Raw genomic sequence first — 12,272 nt, forward strand, 5'->3', positions numbered from 1 at the left:
AATCGCTGCATCTCTAAGCATGAATCAGCCGCACACCTTTGAAAAACCTGCTCCTCTCCGGCTGCACTGTAATCAAAGCTGCCCTCCCTCCTGTCCCATCCCCATCCCCTCACCCCTCACCCCTCCCCCTCCCCGCTCATCATCATCCTCACTCACTGGCTGAATGGCGTCCTCTAATTAACCATGCAGAACAGGAGAAGAACACATGTTAATTTAATGTAACAAAAATGTTGATTTTCATGCACTCTCCTTCTCAAATATTTATGGGCTAGACTTGAATTTTCAAGATGCATCAAAGACTCACTGGGTATGCAAATGTGTCTGCCTTACCCCCCAACAAGTTGGACTGTCTTTTCTGCTCTTCATGCAGCCTTCACGCACGCGCGCGCGCGCACGCACGCACGCACACACACTGCCATCTGAGCCATAAAGAGGAAGCCATTACAGTCACCTCCGTAGAAATCTATATTTGTGATTTTGAGAACTGTCCCGCAGCTGTAGATAATCACATTTTAACTGCACATTAAGCAAATAAAATTAGGCTTTTTTGCAACAGTTTCTCCAGACTCAGATAAGACTGTCATTTTGGAAGCGGCAACGATGAAGTCCAAGAGCAGAAAGCTCAAGTGTTTGAGGTGAAATGATTTTTTTTTTTTTTACTTCCTAGATGCTTTAAAATGAGTCTCTAAAAAGGCTTCATGGACACAGGCTGCTCATTATTTAAATTTGTATAAAGTTTCCTCTGAGGAGAAGCAAAGACTCCTGTGTTTCTGTCTCTATTAGAGTCCTCTGATTTCTGCGGGGGTGGAGGACTGTAGCTGTAGGTGTTTCCCTCGGTGACCAAAAGGTGGCGCATGAGACACACGAAACACGAGATCCAGTCCCGCTCCAGCACCCGGAGCAGAGACCAGGCGAACCGTCAGGCATGGATCTGAAGATACACACTGTCAGATTGTTACAGCGGCGTCGATCCTTTCACCAAGCGGAGGTGTGAGTAAATTCAGAGGACAGGCGTCAGATTATTGTTTAAGAGTTTTACGTTTAAATGTCAGGAGGCGTTCAAGTGTAAAAAGAATTCCAGAAGAAACTTTCAGAGAGGTGAGTTTTCTTTCTTTCTTTCTTTCTTTCTTTCTTTCTTTCTTTCTTTCTTTCTTTCTTGTCTCACACACTGCATAAAAAAAAGTAAGTCAGACTGTCAGATTGACAGAGAGAGGGGCTGGAGTGAGGCGGGCTGATGCTACCTGATGTTGGGACGTGGTGTGTGTTTTTTACTTCACCTTGGACAAAAAGAGAGGGACAGTGAGGCGCACAGAGTCAGAGCTGATGTTGTAGATGACTCCCCCCCTCTCTCTCTCTTTCTCTCTCTCTCTCTCCGTCACTCTCCCCCTCTCTCTGTCTCTGACTCTCCTCCCTCCTTCTTTTAGCTCTTATGTGACTGCAGTTAACAATCAGAATTTCCTCCTGCTGTCTCCTCTCTTTGTAAGTAACTTTTCCTTTTTCTCATCACGTTTCCTCATCATACATGATAGCCTCCCGTTACGGGGCACTTCTGGGGTGCCCAGTAGGGGAGTCATGGGTGGGTGATGGGTGCTGTCATGGTGTGTAGTGGTATGTGCCTTATTTTTGGGTGCTGGTGCTGATTTATAGATTACAAGTTTTTGTTCGCCTGTTGTCTTTTCTTGCCCTGATTTCTCTCTGATTCGGACATGTTGTGATTTATTGCGCGTGTTTGACTCATGTGGGCCTCCCCCCAGCTCAGCTGGTCATTTTAGAACAAATGCTCATTCAGTACAGATAAAAGTCTCACTGTCAGAGGCGAATAATGTCAACCTGCAGCCGCTGCACCTTTGCTTTCAATTTCAGAAGTGAAATAGCTGCTCCCGGATCTGTTTTTACTGAAACATAATGTAGGGTTTTTCATTTAAATTGATGTTATTGGATTGAATGTAATCTGTGTGTGCCTTAACGTACTGATGCCACATATTGATTATTACTGTCTTCTGTGTTTAAACCCTGTATGGATTTTTATACAAATACTAAAAACTAAAATGCCGTGAAAGTAACTGTGACAGCTAAAAAGTTGAAATGTGACGCAGGGAAATAACATTTTATCTCGCACCACTGCCCACATCACATACAATTGTCAAACAGTAGATCAGTCAATATTTTAATTGCTAACAATCCCTTCTTTTTTAAAATTTAAATGTAATTCATTTAACCTTATTTTTTTATTTTTTTTTTTTACGTCTTTGAATGTGACAATTTAATCATCTCACAATAAGTACACGGCGTGACCATACAAGTCACACGCTTTGAAGGACCAGAAGGGTGGTCCGTTGATAAAAACAAAAAAAAAAAGATTAAAAAAAAAGATAACCTGTCAAAAATAATTATCTAAAAATGTAGGAAAGCTGAGGAGCATGATGTGACTTCCAGCCCCGTGAACTGGCAAATACCTGCAGAGGAAGCTGGTGAGCTCTGGACGGATGAAACAACAGCAGTTATTAAAATCATTTTGGAGTTTCTTATGTGATCATTTGAAACCAGAAGAAGTCAGAGAGAGAAAAAGGACAGCAAAAAAAAAAGGGTCGCGTCCTACTCGAGGTGTTGATTTTTTTTTCTTTTTTTCTAAGTATGCAAACAAAAGCAGTGACACGACACAAGTCTAAACTGGCCCCTGGTCGCTCTCTGACGCGGCTCCTCTCTCTCACCTGCTCTCGCGTCAGGCTGAGCGCCCTAAAAAGAAAAACGCTGAATCTGAAAAAAACTCGTGTCGGTGAAGTCGGAGAGGTCAGTGCGCCGTTTGTCTCCGGAGAACATAAATAAATAAAAAAAAATAATAAAAAAAAACCTGTGCCATCGACAGGAAGAAAAAAAAAGTCACGCTCAACTTTGAAGTGCCTGTAAGTGATGTTCATTTAAGTAAGCTTATTAAACTAACTAAACTGCGGGCAGTTACAACCATCCTCCCTGTCTCCACTTTTATTTCACCACAAATCTCTCTCTCTCTCTCTCCTTCACTCTCTCTCTCTCTCTCTCTCTCTCTCTCTCGCATCTCTTGTCTGGGAGGAGGAGGAGGAGGAGGAGGGGGAGGAGGAGGAGGGGGGGGGAGAGAGTCCTGCCTCTTTGCCTTCCTCAGATCAATGCCCTGGCCACTCACTTTCTGATGTTGCACGACGGGAAATGCTTTGAATACTTGCGACATGGCTGCGCGCATTGATTGCCAAGATTGACAGCAGCTCTACCCATCGTCTTCTCTTGTCTGAGTGAGAGTGAGATAGAGATAGAGATAGAGAGAGAGAGAGAGAAGGAGCGAAGAGAGAGAGAGAGAGAGAGAGAGAGAGAGAGAGAGAGAGCGAGAGAAACAGAGAGATAAAGAACAGATAGGCGAACAACAAAAGGTACTTGTAGTTTTGGACAGCTGAACTTCACAGAGAGTGTGCGGGATCCCCTCGCATGGCCCCGTGTGAACAGACTTGAAGTTTTTTTTTTTTTTTTCGCTCAACAGATAGCTTTCAGTGTAGCCCTCGTCCGGCAGTCTTTACGCACGGGGAAAAAGGACGCACAGATATCTTCACCACGGCTTCAGATCGTCAAGGTAAACAACACATTTGCTGTGCTTTTCCCCCCCTCCTCCTCCCCTAAACATGCCCCCTGTGCTCTCCTCACATTTTCCACCTTGTGCTTTAACGCTGATTCCCTGAAAAGTACGAACGCGCTCGTCAGAAGAAACGCTCCGGCACCGTGCGCGCATTTTCTCGCTGCGAAGCCGTTTTTTTTTTTTTTCCCTTCCTTTCAGAAAAGTTTTCTCTGTGGTAAGCTGAAAACGTGTTCGTGGGTTTCGTGGCGGCGGAGAGCGAGCGTCAAAACTTTGATCACTGCGAGTGTTTTTGATGCGTCGCTTTCGCCAAAACAAGCGGAGTGCACGCCGGACGAGAGGAGAGCGGCGCGGCGCTGGCTCGGAGGGCGCTCGGGATCGCCCTCGGTTTTTTTTTTTTTTTTGTTGGGGTGGGAAGATCCTGCGCTAAATTCAACATCCAACTTGAGCAAAACTCCGAATCAAGCCGAAGCATCGTGTCGAGGTTTTGAAATCACCTTGTGTTCTGTCTTTTTGTTTTGTTGCAGCAGCGTGAAGCCGCGCGAGCGGACGTGTTCAAACTGCTGCGTTCAGACCGACAGGACCGCTGTCAGCGACCCGCACTCTCACTTAAAAAAAAACAACAAAAAAACACACCGCCGACAAGTTCCGATTCTGACTGAAATCCGACATGTTTTACAGGCTGACAGCGCCTTAAAGTGTTTGTGTTTACATTGCCCCGTAACTTTCCTGTGCTGGTGGCAGTTTCACTTCTCTCCACAGAGCGGTACTCTTCATTGACACTGACGCGCGCTCCGCTGCGTTTCCTCTCCGCGTGTGAGGTGGACAAGTTTTATTCGAAGGTTTCTCTTTACACCTTTACACAACAAAAAGCTCTGTGCCTCCAGACTGCCTCTCACCCAGCACATCTTAGTTTTTCCTGTCTGAATTTTAGTGTTTGTGTCCTGTCAGCCTCTGGCCGCCGTGCAGCCTGGGAATTTGCTCTTCCTTAACTTTCTCTTGAGGTCAGGGGAATCGACCTCTGAAGAATGCATAAGCCATAAATTAATTTCAACAATCGCGGAGGCTTGTCCATTTAGAGGAGATGTACTTGAGCAGACAGTTTTCCATTTAAGCCGAAGGCTCTAAAGCTCGGCGCTGCCGGACTCAAAACACACACTCACACACTCACACACACACACACTCACGCAGAGGTTCTCCTCTTGTGGAAAAGTGTAAATGTTCTTAATCAGGGTTAAATGTTTTCTCGCTTTCTATCCGCTGCTGCAAGCCCGAAAATTAATAAATGACGAGGCCTTTTTAAAATAGAATAATTATTGTTTGGATATATTTTTTTTTAAAAAGATACATAAAATAAACTTTGAGCTGTTTTGAAAATCACTTCATTCCATTTTTTTAGATTTGATGCATCGTCCATTAGGAAAAATTTACGTCGCACTACGTTAATAAATCATTTTCCAGGATTCTATAAATGTAAGACTGAGTGAGAAATCAAGTGTTTGAACGTGATATTCTCAGCGTGCGCTTTTCCCCCAAAACTAGACACACTCCCTGAGCCCTCTGAGGCAGCCTGCACAAGATTGTATTAAGAGGACTCAGCTGTGACGACAATAGGAACATTTGTTTTATCTGAACTGTGTCCTCCTTGTATTTATTTAACAGTGGCACAAATGAGACACCTGTGGCCAATTAATGAAATGAAAAGACAATTATCTCCTGTCCTTTACACTCCTCCAACAGCCTCACACCCTCCTCTAAATCCTCCCATTCTCTATGAGCTGTGCAAGCTTTTATTATTATTATTATTGTTATTATTATTATTATTTTTATTTTCTTTTTAAATCGTTATATTTTCCTCCGGACAGTTGCTCTGCAGTGTGAGCTGCAGGTCTCCTCATAAGGTAAGGCGGTTCCTGGAGACCAAATGCGAGTCTAAATGGCACATTTATAATTAGACTGCCCATTCAGCACATTGTCCTGATTGCTATACAGGGACACTCGGGCTCTGTCTCCGCCAGAAGTTTGTGTCTGACGGTTGTGTGCGGCTCAGCCCAGCGTGTCGCTCACAGAGAGGGCGAGAGAGGAAGGAGCGAAGCGCGGCACCGCAGCCCCCCTCTGATGCCACAGAGCCGCACTTGGCTCTTATTTAACATCCCTCACTTACTAAAACCACCGGCATCCTAATCACTAGACCCCCCCCCCCCCCCCTTTTTTTTTTATACACCACGTCGCTGTTGCGCCTTACACGTTAAATGTGCCGTTTTTTAATAATTGGACAAATGCAAAGAGTGTGCGTAATTTAAAAAAAAAACGTTTTGGCAGTGTGATCCCCCTCGAATAATTTCTGCTTCTTTTATCAATATGTCTCCCGGACACATGTGCCTTTTAAATTTTTTTAAATTTTTTATTACGCAGTCGTTGTGTCAGCTTAATTAAAAACTAAAGACTGGCAGTTTGTTGGTTGACAGGACTGCAGGCCAATTATGTCATATTTATCATATTCCAAACTGTCTGCTCTTGAGCATTTTCTCTATTTCTGCGTGTGGATCTTTTTGTTAGTTTTTGCAAGACAGAGAAAAAAGTCCCACCTGGACTCAGGGTTAAGATATAGACTCTCTGACGCTGATGTGCCAGTAAGTTCAAAGATTTTAGATTCATTTCGGCATGAAGGGGGAGAAGCCACCTGGCTTGTCTAAACATATCCTGCACTCTGTCCAAGTCCAATGTCTCCTGTGTTGCAAGAGCAACTTTGCTGCTCAGAATATTCCCCCCCTCCATTATTGTTGTTATTATTATTGTTATTAATATTATTATTATTATGATTAGAGCATTCTTCTTCTTATTATTTGTTTTAATGAGTGGAAGAGAAATGTTTGAATTTGGTTAGACTGAGTGCCACCACTTAAAGTTACTCCAACATGTCCTTGTCCTAAAGGCAGAATTTGTTTAAACTAAACTCCTGTGCCAGCAATTAGTAGGATCAAAGAAAAGGCAGGGGAGAGTGGAAGAAGAAGAAGAAGAAGAAGAAGAAGAAGACGAAGAAGAAGAGAGGGATGGAGGGAGGGAAAGAAAGAGAGGAAGAGATATATGCATATTGATTATTGATTTTTCTCTTGGTTGATTAGGAGTTGAATCGGATCATTTCCAGTTGACAAAAAGAAAGAAAACAAGAAGCCTTCTTCTTGTGCAATTTTTTTTAATTACAACTGGGACTCTTCTCAAAAGAAAAACACAAACCAAGGTCCCTTCATCAACTGGGCTCGCAGATCTGTCTAGTCTTTGTTCAGTGTTTCATCATTCCGCTGCTGAAAAAAAAAAAGAAAAATCAAATGTTGTCCATCGCCACGCCACAAAGTGACGCAAAAATGAAAAGTGCTGCTCTGGTTCGTTTTCATGGCCTTGCTCCTCTGCTCACAGTTTCACCCCGCAGTGCGTGTCTCCTTGCCAAACAGAATCACAGAATTACAACCAATTCCAGCGCATGATAAGCTGATTTCACAGTCGCAGAAGGGGAAGAGACGTTCCTTATATTGACATCGTTCTGCGGTGGGGTTATGAAGAACAGCTGATGTATTGTCATTTACAGATGGAGCAACGTTCCAGACAGCATTAGAAAATATGTGTGTAGGTCATTCCCCAGTCATGTCTGTCCGGACATTGATATTTAAAATTCTTGCAAAACTGTCTAGTGTGTGTGCCTGTGTGTGTGTGTGTGTGTGTGTGTGTGAAAACCATGTACGCCTTGGCACATGTGTATACTTTCCCTCACGCAGATATTTTGCAGATATTTTGTCTTTTCTTTCTAAACGCTACCATTGATTTGGATTTGAAATGTCAAAATCTAAAAAAGCCGACCGTGTAACTGAGATCTTACACGTTGCTTTATCTTTCTCTCTCTCTCACTCTATACATATATATATATGTGTCTCGCAAAAAAGACAGCTATTTTGTTCCAAGTGACAGGACACTGCAGGAAGAGTGAGGCTATAGACGAGGAGGAGGAGGAGGAGGAGGAGGTGGTGGGGGGCCAGCAGTTGAAGGGGTGCCCAGGTACTAGCCTCCTTCTCTTTGTGGTGTTGGAGGCAAAGCGGCTGAGACCTGATGATAAACAAGATGAGAGGAGGTAAACAACAGCAGGCCTGGTAAAGGTGGAGGATGGCGGGATAGCAGATGTTGTGACATCTGTCTATCTAAGTGTTATCTAATGTGCTGTAGAATATTTCAACAATGATCCAAACTGATGGGAATATGCCATCACGGGTTTTTTTAATTATTATTTTTTTTTATCTGTCCCCTTCGGTGAGAAGTTTGTGACAAGTCGGTAGCATGTCGCTTCTGTCATGATGCCTAATTTTTTCTTTCACGGGACAATGTGATTAGGAGCCGCACAGTTTTCATGTGTAATGAATGCGTGCAGTGACGGAGAGCTCGCCCTCCTCTGCACACCGAAGGGAGCGTTTGGTAGGGTACAGAGGGCGTTTGACGACAGGAAAGCAGGGCGCAGACACCTTCAGCTTGGATGATTTTTGTGCTTGAACAGGAGGAAATTTCAGTCGGCATCCATTGTGACTTCCTTTAGAGGAGAATATGCGGATGAAATCGGCGGCATCAGGAGCGGGGCCATCACCTCCACGAAGCTGCCATCGTTACTGAAAAGCTGTAGGAAAGTGGAGCCAGACAGATTAATAGGAAAGAATGTAACAAATGTAACACAAATTCCTCCAAAGTCAAAGAATGAACTTGAGCACATGTTGTTTATTTTTTTGTTTTTATTCAGAAACTAATCACACCTACAAGATGTGCAACGCCAACACTTACTGAGCATCGACGAGGGCAGGGGCAGTATTTTTTTAAAAATTATTTTCCTTTTTTTCTGCACTATTAGATCTCTGTGTCCCTCTGGCTGCCGTAAGTGAACAGTATTGCTGACATTAAAGGATTACAGATGAAGAAAAAAAAAAAATCTAAATATGTGTATCTTCACAGGAACTGCATAATTGCACAAGTAACCTAAGTGGCCCATTTTGATCTGTATCATTCACTCTCCCACCGAAAATGTTTTTCTCAAAATAATTGGACATTTTCTTTTAGTCCATAGCATAGTTGTGCATAATTAACTTTGACTTCAAAATGCAACAGTCTCGGCTATGGTAAGTAGTTGATTTAAAAAAAAATAAAAAATTTAAATCACACATTAATATGTAGAATTAATTGGAGGGGCCTTGGTGGCCGTGTGTTTCTCACACACAGGTCCGGGGACTGTAATCAGGTGGAGGAATTAGTCGGGCTCATTGTTTTTTATGAATCAGATGATGATTTGTACAGTGGCTGTGTGTGAATTTGGTTGCCTTTATTTCCATATCAAAGAGGCACACAGTGCAGCCGGGCAGTAATTAAAATGTGGTGGATTTTGGAGTCTGTGCATATGTACACACACACACACACACACACACATACACGGATACACACACACACACACACACACACGCATGCAATTTCTCTCTCTCTCACACATGCGTGCGCGCTCTCTCTCTAATACACACACACACGCAGCATATGGACCAAGGCTGAGAACTGTCAGGTTGTGTGAAAAGAGTGCAGGTGGTTGAAGCTGAATTTTAAACAAACACTCATGTCGGTCCGTGTTCCTTTTGCAGACGTTTGGGCGCAGAATCCAAAGCCAGTTTTTTGTTTTTTTTTCTTTTTTTCGTGGCAACCATTTTGTTAGCTACGCTTTGAGATGCTTCGAGAGAGTCGTGCATTAATTATAATTTTTTTCACTTTGACTTGGTGGTAGATTTCACTGACGTCAACCTTTTAAGTCAAGTCTCTGAGAAATTTCACTTCTATGTATCAGTGTGTCCACTTGTCATGGATACTGAAGTCTATATATGTATGTGTGGGTGACCTTGTTGCTGGCACTTGGCTTTAAAAAAAAAAAAAAAAAAAAATTAAAGAAAAGAAAAGACAGAGGAAGAAGCTGTGATCTTTTGCCCCGGGTGATTTCTCTCCTACTAGAATTGAAGAAGCTCTGAAGACCTGAGATTGTGTCTTGTGAGTGAACAAGGGAAAAGAGATTAGTGTAATGTGGGCTTTTGCGCTGCTCACACACAAAAGCGTCACAACAAGCCTTTTCCTTGTGATCCCCCCCCCATTGTGTTTGGATCAAGTCTCATGGGCAAGCCACAGCCTTGGAGGAAGCTTTAAAGGACTCTCTGAAAAATATCACTTGAGCCAACAGCAGAGCCTTGATGCAAAATAATGGGAAAGAAGACGTTAAAAAAAAAACAACAAACTCATGCCCTGATGAGGGAGAAGCGCTGCAATTATGGCATGGAGCACATACATTCAGTATTTCTCATTTGTTATGAATAACATCGCAGAAACAAAACCATCAGGAATTATTTCAACATTCAGGCTTGTGCATGAAGGTTTTTTGATAGAAAATATAAGTCAGTTTTTCCAAAGGGTATGTTCTCCATAGTCTCAGAAGGGAGCGGTTGTTTTTGTATCCAAGTTACACAGGTCTCCCCTGTCTGTAAAAGGCTGAACGATAAGACATTATCCAGTTGGTGGAGGTTGACAGCCGGCTTGGTATCTGCCAGCTTGATCTGACATGAGATGTAAAATATGCTCCATAGCTGCGACTAAGCCAGCCAATCTGGCTTCTTTACTCTGCGGTCCAGCCTTTAGGATGCTGGGAGCTGTTTCATTGGCAGTCGACTGTTTTCAGATCAGATTGGCAACTTCCATTCTGAGCGCATATTTGCGTGTGTACTCGTACGTAGTGCGTATGTGTGCACACTCTTGAGCGAGTATGGGCTGTGAACACATGATACCGTGTGCTGTCTTCTTGAAGCGGCCTTCCCGTAATGTGCTATATTGGCCCATGATGCATGCTGGCTTCTCGAGTTTGACTGACAAGTGACAAGACTCGACTTCATCCGGAAGACCCGAGCGCAGACTTGTTGATTTTATCACATTTTTGAAGACGGGCCTCACGACAAAAACATACTTTGTCGTTGCTGCCGCTGAATCTTGAGGTCCTCTGATAGTCCGTGTCAGCCCTCTTGGATGGAAACAAATACTGATCAATCACTTGCATCATGGAGCAGCTACTGTGACATCTATAACAGGCGAGGAAGTTATGGAAAAGAACGGACATATTGGGCCAGAAATCAGATTCCCAACAGTTTTTCCTTTGGAAAACGCTAACGCACAGTGCCAAAAATAAATCAAAGTGACAAAGAGGGAGGGCGGGGGGAATAGATGGAAAGGTTCTTGCGGCTGAAATGTTGATGAAGTTAACCATAGCATCTCTTCTTGCCCAGGTCTTTTGTTTCCTTTCTGAATAATTTCTTTTTACACCGACTTGGACGTGTTACAAGGCTTTGCCCTTAATGTGAATTATGAGAAAATGGCTTCACCAGACCCGACCACAAGCTTTCTCTTGCTCTCTGTCTGTCTTTGTTACCCTCTCTCTCTCACCCACTCTCTAAGTAAGGGGTGGGGGGCTTAGACGCTGTTGGTGAAAAGATGGACTAAGAGCAGACTTTTCTGATATTTGAGACTGGGCACAAATAATGATATTGGTGTTCAGGTTGCCTCAGACCCCTGATGATGTGTAAGTGGATCAGACTCATTCTCTCTTTTAGTATGATAAATTGATCTTGGTCTTGACCCATATAGGGTGAAGTTTGGTATTTTCAAGGTGGCTGAAAATACTTATTGTACTTAAGTCAGGAATACACACAGTGGTGGCGCTGACGTTTCTCCTATCATTTGTTCCCAAAAGGCACAATTTCCAGCTTGTGAGTGCCCGATCATGGTGGAGGACTGGAACAACTTCATCCATCACTCAGCCTACTTGAACCATGACATAACTATTACCATACCAGAGGCGCTAATGTTGGAAAATATAAACTTTAACTTTTTAATCAACCATTAAGTTAATTTAATGGTCCACAAATTAACATACCAGCTTTAGAAACAACTGTTGAAGGCACTGGAAACATGTCGCCCGGTCTCAAGCGGCACTAAACCCTGATTGGCTCAAATGCACATTTGTAATCAATGTGCAACTACAGTGAGGAAAGCCCAGAGAGTCTGAATCAGAGAAAGAAAAGCAGTGTCTGTGATAATCACTTTTTTGAATGGGACTAAAAAAGAGAAATCTGCAGAAATGATAGAGAAAGCCTGTGGTTTGGCCCATGCAGTAAATTTCCCATGAGCCTCTTTGACAATCTGAGGGGATAGCCACTCTGGCACACGCCGCTTGCCCGCATACAATGCACATACACATTCGCACACACACACACACACACACACACACACACACACACACACACACACAGAGAGACAGAGTGTCATTCCTGCCAGGCAGTACGGCAGTAGAAAGGCTCATCCAAGGGGAGGATGATTGACAGGAGGTGGGTGAGGACTACGCTGAGGGGGGAACAGAGGATGATGGGAGGTGTTGTCCTGTGTGAAGAACAGTAACACTCCTTCTTTCTTTTTTTTTTTTCCAGTAGACAAGACAGTCTATAAAGTCTACAAGCACTTTGCTGAGGAGAGCGGAATGACATTGTGGAACAAGTATTAAGGAGCAAAAAATGTTTCGATTTTGGAAAAAAACCTCTTTTCTGTTGGAATATTATATATGACCATAATTAAT

General features: G+C 43.3%; 1 protein-coding gene across 11 annotated transcripts in view; it reads left to right on the forward strand.

Moving 5' to 3' along the window:
- Positions 1–896: 896 nt before the first annotated feature.
- Positions 897–12,272, forward strand: part of sox6 (SRY-box transcription factor 6) — a 141,316-nt gene continuing 129,940 nt past the window's right edge. For 7 of the 11 annotated variants that reach the window (XM_030414934.1, XM_030414941.1, XM_030414937.1 and 4 more), the window contains exon 1: positions 3,149–3,598. The gene's annotated coding sequence lies outside the window, so the exon portion shown is untranslated. Of the gene's footprint in view, positions 1,099–1,332; positions 1,480–3,148; positions 3,599–12,272 lie in introns of those variants that run through there. The other 4 variants (XM_030414932.1, XM_030414940.1, XM_030414933.1 and 1 more) reach the window with 3 other exon arrangements.

Source organism: Sparus aurata, chromosome 4 (assembly GCF_900880675.1).
Source record: "Sparus aurata chromosome 4, fSpaAur1.1, whole genome shotgun sequence".
Classification (NCBI taxonomy): Eukaryota; Metazoa; Chordata; class Actinopteri; order Spariformes; family Sparidae; genus Sparus; species Sparus aurata.